Genomic DNA, 11,366 nt, shown 5'->3' on the forward strand with positions numbered 1-11,366 from the left:
ACCGTTCGGGAGGAGTTGGTGTCAGGGCTCCAGTGGCGCAATCGGTTAGCGCGCGGTACTTATACAGCAGTACAAAGCCGAGCAATGCCGAGGTTGTGAGTTCGAGCCTCACCTGGAGCACACAGCTTTTTGGGAGGGAAAACGGGCTTTTTTGGGACTTGGCCGCGCTCCGGAGGGAGAAAGAAACAAGTTCACGGAAAAATTATGCAGCCGTGGCGGCGGCGTGGGCCCGCACGCGTGCACCCTGCCGGGCCGTGCTGCTGTGGGTGTCCGGTGTGCTGGAGAGGTGGGGCACGCCTCGCTGTGCGAAGTGGCTGGGGGGGGGCGCAGCAGTACGCAAGGGGGGCGCTGGCAAGGGGAGCGCTGGCGTGGGGCTATCTTGTCACAGTTTGCATGTATACGTTTGGTTATACGTGCTCACGTGTCAACGTGCTTCGTGTGTTCAGAGCAGCTTGTCGGCGTGGAATAACGAACGCTCTCCTGGTGAGAGCTGCTTGTGTGAACTTGCAGGAAATAAAGGTTATTTTATATTGTGTTGTTTAATACAGAGTGCAAGTAAATATGGACTGGTGCAGTCACTAAAACTGAAGGGTAACAAATCTCCACCCTTACTTTGCCTTCTTTGGCAGTGAGTCTTTGTAACTGCTGATTACCTTGGTAATACTTTACAAATCTGTGGGCCGAAGCAGGAAGAAAAATAATTCAAATAATTTCAGATTTCTTCTCACAACTTGAGAGGCGGCAGGGCCACGGGAAAAGGGCAACTTCCTGAAAAGAAAGCTGGGGGACACCGCCAGAGTGTTTAGGCCCAGATCTTGTGAACCCACCTCCATGCTAGCATCCAGTCTACTACTTTCACAATGCAATTTATATCAAGAAGTTCAGTGATACCCTCGATATCATGCAGCCAGAGGCACCTTTCTTGCCCAGATCAGCCCATCAGTGTCTGTACTGCAGGTGTTAACTCCCTGAAATGCCACTTTAAGTTTTTTAATTACTGCTTCTTCCCTATTCTAGTTACTGCTTTGTCGCCTCTGAATTTTGCGTTAACTTTGCCATTGATTTCAGGGACAGTGCAGTCATACCTGAAGCGTGTGCCATATTAGTAGAAGGAAGTCTAAATCAACAAAAGAGATCTGTTAATATATCGAAGGGTAAATAAAATTCAACCTTAGCTTGCAGTGCATTTCACGTTTTCTCCTTCATGCAGGAGTGCCACGTCCCAGTGCTGAGAAGTACTGACAGTACAGAGGAGTATTTGCAGAGGTACTAGAAATACTAAAAAATGAAAATGCTGCTTTTTGTGTAACTAGAAGGAAAAACCTAGCAGAGGGAGCGGGACTCCATTCCCTGGACAGAGACCACTTTTTCAGAAATGGAGTGGGGACAGTGCTGCTCCCTCCTCCCTCTCCCCCTTCCCCACATCCCTGTGTGCCTCCAGGCACAGGCGGTGGCTCCTGAGCTCCCCCACCAAGGAGGTTTGCATTTGAGGTCTTGCTTGGACGTGCTGGGGTGGTTATCGTGCAATTTTTGCCAAAGGCGAGGTGCATGAAGCAGATGCCGTTCATTGCATTCACAGCTTTTTTTGCGACTTGCCTCTACGGTGCTGGAGAGCAGCCGGGACAAGCGGTGAGAGCTGCACGGTGCTGTGGCCTTCACCACAAGACCTTCTTCATCCCCTTGGTCCTACCTTGGGTTTTACTCTCGCTCCAAGATGACTTTTGTTTTGCCTCTGAGAGAAAAAAAAAAGGAGAAGAAAGACGAAAATGGCCATGTGAGGCAACACTTGTTTGCATTCCTACAGCAGAGGCCTTACCTCCTGATTGACTCCTATGCCTGACACCTGAGGGAAACGTTCTGAGTTGGGGATTTCACACTGAAAATCGTGCTAAATGAGGACAATTTATGGGGGTTTACTAGAAATCCCTGTACAATGAAAGAATGTTATTTATCTAATGGGTATTTACAAAATAAAGTGAACCACTGCTAAAGCATGAGGTCTTCCTGAAGCAGGCAGGGCTGTGAAATAAAATGGAATAAACCCCCCGTGGAGCGGTGCAGCTTGTTGTGGCCTGGCTGTGGGCACCTGGGCAGGGATGGTGCTGGGGCCTCCTCCCGCCCAGCGCCGTGGAGGTGCTGCTGCGGGGCTGGTTTCTGGGGAGGCCTCACAGAGTCTGAGGGAGAAGGGTGCCATGTTGGAGCTGAGGTTAGCGAGTCTGTGTTTTATTTACTTCCCCAGGGGGCTGCTGCGGGGAGGAGGTGAGTCTGGATGCCCCTGGGGGGAGCAGCCATGCCCGGGGAGGCGGGGGATGAGGTTTGGGCCTCGGAGTGGTTTCTTGAGGGTACGCGAGGAGCCTGTCCTCATGCAGCGCTGAGCTGGGGCAGCCATGGTGCCGCTGTCATGGCCTTGCCAGCTCTGACAGGGTGAAGTGTGGAGTGCCCTGGGCTGTCGCTTGCCATTTACAACTTTTTTCCTGAAAATTGCGTGTCTTACAGGCATACGAAAAGAAAGCATATGGTTTTGTTTACACTAAGGTGTTCTGTTGTTGGGCTTTTTGGTCTTGAGTTGTTGGTTAATGCTAGTTGGCAGTGGCTTATCTATATAAAAATGTGTGTATTTATATATGTATGTATATCAATATATGTATGTGTAAAGATACCTTTACACCATTATGGGAGAGCTCCCAACGTCTGTGAGTGCTATCTTATTTTCTAAATCTTTAATGTACGCAGATGATGTGTTTAGAAAACACCTGTGTGTGAGTGATGCAAAGTGCCAGCTGTACTAATGTGATCTAGAGCGAGGTAATCCCTCCTTCCCCCTCCCACCTCTTCCCCAAATCATAATGTGGTTCACCTGTGCCTCGTTTTCCTTTGAAAACCAACCGTCAGAGCTCGTCCTCCCTCCTCTGAGCCACTGCCTGGCGTTCATCACTGTCCTTGCAGGCAGCCTCAGCCTGGGAGCTGCTGTCAGCTGGCGAGGGCCTTGGACAGGCCACAGGTGCTGCTGGAAGTGCCCTCGGGAGGAAAGGTTTCCTCATGGTGAGTTTTCCATGCTGCCCAAGTTCACCTAGGGGCCTGCCTCTTCTGGCCTATGCCATGTTCATTATTTCTCTGTTAAGTTGTGTGGTGTGGGTGGCATGCTTGCAGGCCTGCATCTCCCCAGCTCCTCTGAAATCCTTCCAGGGTCCCTTTTAAAAAGGTCCCTCTTCTTAAAATTTGTGTTGCTCTTCATTTAAGGTTGAGTATGGACTATGCATACTTTGTAGGCTTATTCTGGCTGCTCTGAGTTCCCACTGACTGTGGAAAGAAAGAGGGCTTGCTTACAGATGCAGATAAACTTTATGTGCCTGTTGCTTATCGCTGGAGGGAGAATTTACAAAGACTTAGCTATTGCCTGACTGCAGAGAATTAATCAGGTTAGGGAGCAGGCTTTGTGTTTATGCCTACATGATCTTGCTCAAACAGGGAGTCCCACTGGAATGGGAGATGTAGGATCTAGGAGAAGGAAGGACAGGCTCGCGCAGGATAGCCCTTCCTGACGTTGATTTCTAAAAGTGGCAACTTTTGTTTCTGGTATGTTAGTACAGTTTTGGTGTTTGTGAGGCTCTTAAGCTTTTGTTTAACTTAAGTGTCTTTGAATGTATTAGTCAGGGACTTTCCATAGTATTAGGGCTTGCATATCCTAACAGATGCCTACAAAAGCCTATGATAAAGACTTGTCCCACCTAATTGTTTTGAGACCGAAGTAAAAAATATTTTTAGTCTTAACTTTACACATAGTAAATAGCCAACGAGGGTCTGCTCTTCACAACTTTTCCAATAGATGGCACTGTGGTCCCACAAAGTGAAAAAGAAAAACCAAAGCAAAGCATTCCCAGACATCCTAAAAATAGAAATCACTTGCCAAATGCTCCGTTGTGCACAGCAGAGAACAATAAGCAAAAAATTCCAAGGGTTGCTTAGAAAACAAAGTCTACTGGAGGTGTAGATGCATTTGGTTTTTGGTTTGGGTCCCCCACGCCCCACTTTGTATGTAACATCTTGAGGACCTTTCTGAAATTAAAATCTATTGATTGATTAGCTGTGTTTGGAGTAACAGAGGTGGTTGGGGTGCATCATGTTTTTTAAGTCTGTATGAATTCAGTACTGTGTCAAAGTGCCAGCATAGCAGGCCCGGCTTAGATGCTTTTGAACAAACTTTTTGAAGAATAGCTGGTGTTGGAGGCTTTCACGCAGCGCTGCCTAAAGTCCAGGCGGCTGCTTCCCACTGAGGGTGCCCATGCTATGGAGGTATTGGTCTTGGAAGCAGCAGCTGGGAGGAGAGGAACAAAATGTAGGTGCTTGCAAACCGTGGGGAAGGACTCTTTTAAACCAAATAGAAATATGCTGCTTTTGTGAGGGGAAAGCAAATATAAGGGGAGGGGAGTAGTCAGATGGTCATGTGGAAGCTACCTTGGTGAAGAGAAGGGCTGAAAGATGAAGGGCATAGTTGGGCTCATACAGGCTGACAGAAGGAGGAGAAGTGAGAAGAACTTCGAAGATGGGTAGAAAAGCAAGCTCAGAAAGAGAAAGAATTTGTGCATTGCTCTCTGAAACTAGGAAAGTGGATGTTACAAGGAGAGAACAAGAACAAAAGAGAAAGGGGAGGGAGACAAAGAAAAGCAGGAGGGAACAGAGGGAGCAGACAGAAGAACATAGGTAAAGAAGCTTTAAAAGAAAAAAAAATTGGGTTGTCTGGCTATAGCTATATGAATGTGCTGCCTAGGGCAGTGAAAAACAAATGAATAAGTGTTAGCCAGTCAAGCCAACCTAAGGTGGAGTTGCTGTAGAACTCAAATTGGCTGGTACATTTTGCTCAAGCAAAGAGTGATCTCAAGAGGCAGGTTTTTCTTCTCTGTGTGTTTTGAGTGGTTACTTCAGTGTGACAATGTAAGAGACCCCTTGGTCTCTCTAGGGATTGAAGCTGGTGTTGGGAGGGCTAGAGAATTCAGCTTTCTGGTTTGGAAAAGGAAGGAAATGGACAATAGGTACTGGATTTTGTGCCCATTTAATTTTCTTGCTTGTGCTGAGTTGGCTGTGTTAGGCTCTGCTTTTAAGGTGGAAAAAGACTCTTGGTTTCTTCAAATAGTTTTGGTGCAGCCTAAATATTTGAAACCTTGGAAAAGTCTCAAAATACAGCAAAACAAACTAAACCAGATCCAGAGGAAGACCACGCTGGGGAAGTGGCTGAAATGGTAGGGGATAGTCAAAGAGTCTGTAATTAAAAGTTTTGGAGGAGGGATGCTCCCTTGAAGGAGGCAATTGAGCCGGTACTGCTTACTTTAGTTGAGAGATCTTTATACGTGGGATAGCAGATTTATGGTAGTGCTAAGAAATACTTCTAGAAACTTTACTATGAAGTTACACATATGAAGATTGTGGAGGAGGATAAAGCAACAATTTTTAAACATTCCTCTTCTGAAAAGGCTGTATAAAATTCTTAAGAGACAATCGCGCTGCAGGTCATGTGGCTATATGGTGTAACTTAGAGACTTAGATGGTTTTCTGCTTTTGTGAAGAGAGGTTGTCAAATTAATCATAAACATGAACATCCAAAATTATTTGCAAGGTCTCAGAGTCAGTTGACTTCACTGCTTGCATTTGTTTTCCACATATCCTACCCATTGAAATGGGGATGAGAGTTGGTTAACTATACATCTTAATTTTAAGCACTCTTTATATGCTGTTTAAAGGAAGAGTTTAAAGAAGGATATACGTCTATCTTGAAGGAAAGTCACATGAGACTTGTGCCAGCATGTATGAAGGCCACTTAATATTAAAAAGCTATTAATAAGGCAAATTTATGTAGCTTTGTCAGTGAGCTGCATCTTGGAAAATGGCTCTGTCACTTTTGCAAAAATTCATACCTTGTTGCAGCAAGCTGAAAATGTCTTAGAAGTGAAAATGTGCCCACCTCGCTTAGGGCTTAGGGGAATTTTGTAGGAAACTGATGCTGGATTTGAGGGTGCTTTCAGGCAAGCTGAGTGGGGGGTGGGTGTCCGTATTAAGTGCCTGGATGCAGGGTTGGGGAGATGCTCTTTTGCATGCTTTGGGCCGCTCTGCCTCTCTCTTCACTGACCTTGCTTCTGTCCCACGTTCCCCCTCATGGAGGGGCTCAGTCCCAATAGATAGAGGGTTGCCTTGAAGCTGGCACTGTTTTAGGGAAGGCCAGAAGCACCCATTGAGATGCTTCCCTCCCCACCTGCATTTCTCCACACTCTCAAGTGCCTCCTGAGGTACTCAACTTGTCTCTCGCTTTGGTCAAGTGCTCTAAGAGTTTCACACTGCAGCGTGAGGTCCACGCCAGTTGCCTTGTCTCAGTGCAGCTGCGAACGTGTTACTGTAAATCCCTGTGGAGCAGCAGAAAGTGCTGCGCTTCCCCGGGGCGGCTCAGGAGGGGCTGTGTGGACACGGATGACTGTAGGGTGGTAGCGGCTTGGGCCAGCTCAGCGGCCAAGTCCTTTGTTGGATCCAGCCCTAACACCTCAGGAGTACATGTTCCTTCTTGAGACTTGCAAAGTCAATTAAGCTTGGTGGCTGTGTCCCATCGAAATCAATGCCTACATTCAGATCTATTGAGATTTATAGGTGCTTGCATATGTATTTAAGACCCTAATAGCTTTACAATTTGACTGCTAATACTGAACTGTTTGCAAGGCCTATAGTAGCCTACATCTGTTTAAAATATTCCTGTGACTGATGGGTGTATCTGATTGTGTCTGTCATTCTCATTTAGGTATTCTGCGCCTGCAGTGTAACCTAGCCAAAAAAATACTTACTGCTATTTATTATGACAAAGAAAATGTTTGGTGTGGCTGTGTCATTATTTCTTAAGTTCTTAACATAGAGTATCTTTGAAAATCCAGTTTTTTCTGGAGTTGAAGACTTGTGTTTCATTGGGGGTACTAGAAGTGCTATGGTGTGTCTTTGTGTTTGAAGGCAAACTTGTTAATAGAGAATTGGGGTACTTGCCCCATTGTCTTTAGGTTCCTAATAACTGTAGCCCTTTGATGGGATTCTTGCAACACTTGGACGAATTTTCAGAGCTGTTCAGGGATGCCTGCCTGATGTTGATGTTTGCCTGCTTCTAAGCATCTGGATGTTCTAAAGGATATCTAGCAAACAGACCTCTTACTGCAAATGCAATGTATTTGAAGTATTCTTGCAGGAGTAGCCTCTGTCATCTAAACACCTCTGAAAGTAAAAGCCAAACTGTCAAGGAATCAAGATTCAGGTGACTGTTTTTGAAATGTAGTATTAATGTATAATACAAATGGGTGCATTTTCACCGATGCCAGTGAATTTGCTTTATATTCCATAAGAGGATAAAGATTGGCCCAAAGTAATGGGAAGCTTATGTCTGGCTGCAAGGAAACCAGGAAATTCATGGGGCTTTAAAGTATGACCCACTGCAATATTCAGTATGTGTGATTTTTGGCATGATTCAGCAGTAAATACTAGTTGAAAACAGAAGCACAAATTATAGGGTAAATAATTCAGGCCAAAGAGGAGGCCTCCTGCTTATGCATACATAGTAAATGAAATGGAAGTAGAACCACAAAATACAATTGCTGGGAAGAACAGCAGCAGTTCGGAACATTCACTGCTAAAACTGTGGAAACGATCTTCCTGGATGACACCTGAAATCAGAAGGGCATAATGATCTCCTTTGTATGTATTTGTGTTAACTGACCAGTAAATCGTGTTAAGATTGCTGCGCTTGGCAGGCATCATTTTGGAGGGGACTTTCTGTTCTGTGGCCACTGGGTTGGAGGATATAATCAGCGTAATGCTCCTTTGGTAGATAATCTAATAAATGTCTGTGACTTGACTTCTAAAATTTTTTTTTTCTTTTTTGTGGTCATTGGGCTAGATGCATCATGCATTGGAAGAAGAGAACTTCTTCATACTAAATTGTTTTTCTCCACTTTCACTTTGCATTTTATTTAGTATTTAAATAGATAGCTTTGGTTGCTGACATAAGGCAGCGCTTGTCTCCTACTCCATACCTGGAGAGCCACCTAAGCAATGTTCTTGCATATCATTTGATATGATAATGTTTTTACCTTCTGGCAAAAACCAGAGCCAAGGTAGTCCCAACAGATGTATTTGGCTAGCACTGTGGCTGAGTGATCTGGCTTCCATGTGCTTCATTTGGAATGAGGAGGGCCTTCAGAAATCAACAGGTCCCTTCCACAAGTGAGGTGCAAATGAAGGCAAGTAGCAGAATGAACTGTTAGCACAGTAAATTCTCTAGCTTGGTCATCTTTTAGTTGCTCTTGGAGCTTAGATTGCCTTGGCTTAAAGTGTACCAGATTTTTCACAATGGGGAGGGGTATTACTGGTGTGTGACCTCTGTAGAGCCAGGAGTTGAGGAGGATGGCTAGCAGCATTGATCAGGTGTGACCCATGGTGAGCTGTTGCTTCAAGATTGCTTCTTTGTGCAGTGTGATAACTGGAAAACTACAATTCCTTGATGTCTCCAGTGAATGCTGGTTTGAAATACGATTTGGACTGCATTTAACTTTTATATGGAATATTTGTACTTACTAAGTTGCTTGTTTTTTTTCTGGAAGCTAATCCATGAAATAATGGGGTGAAAATTCCTGTAACTTACTCCATTAAATGACTGCTGGACTATATAAGATGGACAATATAAGAAAGTGGGGTTTAAGGGTCAATTTGGAAAGTAACTTAGACCAAAAGTTTCCACTAACAATTGTGGCTTGGATACAGTTGAAATAAGAACAACACATCTAAATTCAATTGTACTTGCATTGGCTAAGTAATAATCTTAGAGTAGATGTGAACAATACGTGTTGCAGACTAACAAGCCATATCCTGAAAGAAACTTACAACTGATACAGACAAACTGGGGGGAAAAAATTAGTAGTGATTACAAGCTATGAAAGTGCTGGTCTTAGCTGTGCCATTCAATAAATAATCCTGAAGGGGTATTAGCAGCATTAGTAATAGCAGCGTTTAGCCATCTGGCTTGGCTTCTGTGGGAGGTTTAAACAAACAAACAAACCGCCAAACAAACAAACAAAAAAAAAACCCTACCAAAACAACCCACTGTTAGTGGAACTGCATCCGTTGAAATTGTAGGAGTTCTTGGCCCTGTCTTTTAATGTTTCAGCTCCTTGTGTGCTGTACATCCTGCACTTGGATCTCATGTGATCATTTGATTTGATAGGGCAGATGTTTTCTTGATGTTCATGGACCACCAGTGGTCCATGAAGTCCTAGTTTAGTGGTCAGTTCAAGTTACCATGCTCCAGTCTAACCATGCTGCTGGTCTGCAAGAAACCTTGAGGTTACTTCAGACCTACGAACCTTTATCCTGTAGCATCGGTAGCTGCAGCTTCGAGCTTGTCTTGCCCATTGCACTGTGGAGAAAAAAAAACACAACTGTTTCTGTCTCTTATGTAATCAAATCTACTGTCTTTACTGTTTCCTTGGCTTGGAATTGTAAACATGAGTGGTGATCTGGCAAAAATGCTTCTTGCCCATTCTTTACTGAATAGGTATTTGCAAGCTACTCAGAGTAAATGAGTCTTTACTGTAGCTTAGTGTCGCTGTGACTACGTTTCCCACGTGTTGTTTGTCTTGTTTTACTGATAAACTCTTTTCATTTTGTGTCTGTAGTAAACAACATAACGTCCACAAATTATCAACTTAAGTGTAAAATGTCAGCTTAGTACATCTAACTTTTTTGACTGACAATTAATATTTTTCCCAAAATTTGGCTTTCTTCATCCTATAAGAAAATGAAGCTAGGGATGAATGTTTTAATCTCTGAGCAAAGGCTTTTTTGCCTTTTCTTTGTGCTACTGCTAGGACTAAAACTGCCTTGAAATACATAGTTGATAGTATTTCTTGGTATGTGATTCATACCATAATCAAACTGACAGACATCAATGGAGCACTTACGAGTTTATGCTTGGAATTAAGTCCAGTAAAATGCTTCTGGAATCTCCTGGTAATTTCCTTATATCAATGTAGGTGATGCAGCATGAATCCATCGTAATTACTGTGGAGCTGCACCAAATTAGATGATATGATTGCGGCTGAATTTTTCCAATGGATTTTTTTGAAGAAATGAGGGATGGTAACAAAGAGGCAGGCTGTGTAACATACATTATTTGATGAGTTTGTTTGTCCACCTGTATATAGAAGAGACCTATTTCTTATAGAATCATAGAATCATTAAGGTTGGAAGAGACCTCCAAGATCATCGAGTCCAACCGTCAACCCAACACCACCATGCCCACTTATGTTCAGTGTTCCCCATTAGATTGCTTACAATCTGTTCAAAGTGATTATCAACTACTATTCTAATACAGTAGTGGTATATTACAATTCTGTTCTTGTTTACTTCAGTGCAAGGCATAGACAAATCAGGCTTGTACTGTTAAGCTTCTGTGTCTGGTAAAGCCATGCATGACTAAACTTGGTGCAGTGGCTCACATCCTTGATTTGTTTACACTGATAGAAATTGAGGTCCGTGTTCGCTCAGCTAAGCTGAGTTATTTCAGATTTACACTGGTGAAATGGGAACGAAAGTATCTGGCGTGCGCTTTAAGTGTTGTACTAGATAAACTCTTTAGTCTCATTTATCTGAGAAGTGCCAATCAAACAGCAGAGGACAGGGCATGAATGTCAGACTGCTTCATGGGTAACAGTTGTGCAAGACAGACCATACTACGCAAGAGCTCTGTATGTGTACCTAAATTTAGTTACCGCAGCTCATCTAGGTCACAGTGAAAATGGCATTGTGGTACTTTCACGAGTTCCTTTTCTTTAGTGGCTTTTGCTAGACGAACAACTTTTGGTTTGGGCCACAGATGAAAAATGCTGTCTCTTGGCAAACTGGGTATGAATTTTGGCAATTATAGCAGGTCATATCTATCACTTAGAAGAGAGGACAACTCATTATTCCATGACTAGATGTGGGGAAATAAAAAGCAATTAAAAATATGGACTCCTAACTTTTCCAACAAGTCTACCACTCTTGGGTGCAACCCTAATAACTGGAACACCGGCCCAAGCTGCTAGATGTATCCACCCTGATGTGCAGCTTTCCTTTGTTGCATAGCCAGAGGAACCTGCAGGCTTGGATGTCCTATTCCAGAGTTGTCACTATGCATGAAACATTACTTTGGGGCCTGCTGCTGACAGGGGGAACCTTCTGCAAGGCTACAGTGCTGCATTGTATGCAACACATGGAAACCTGTGGGTTATTACCAATGGGTAATAATGTGGGTTATTACCTCTAATGGGTGGCTGTCCCATTAGAGGGAAGTAGAGCTTCTGAACTTGACT

At 43.9% G+C, this 11,366-nt stretch overlaps 1 non-coding gene across 1 annotated transcript; it reads left to right on the plus strand.

The window, feature by feature from the left end:
• The first annotated feature begins 26 nt into the window (after positions 1-26).
• TRNAI-UAU lies at positions 27-120 on the plus strand. Its single transcript has 2 exons — positions 27-64; positions 85-120. It is a non-coding gene; the product is annotated as a tRNA-Ile (tRNA).
• Positions 121-11,366: the final 11,246 nt, after the last annotated feature.

Source organism: Pygoscelis adeliae, unplaced genomic scaffold, assembly GCF_000699105.1.
Source record: "Pygoscelis adeliae isolate BGI_AS28 unplaced genomic scaffold, ASM69910v1 Scaffold96, whole genome shotgun sequence".
Taxonomy (NCBI): domain Eukaryota; kingdom Metazoa; phylum Chordata; class Aves; order Sphenisciformes; family Spheniscidae; genus Pygoscelis; species Pygoscelis adeliae.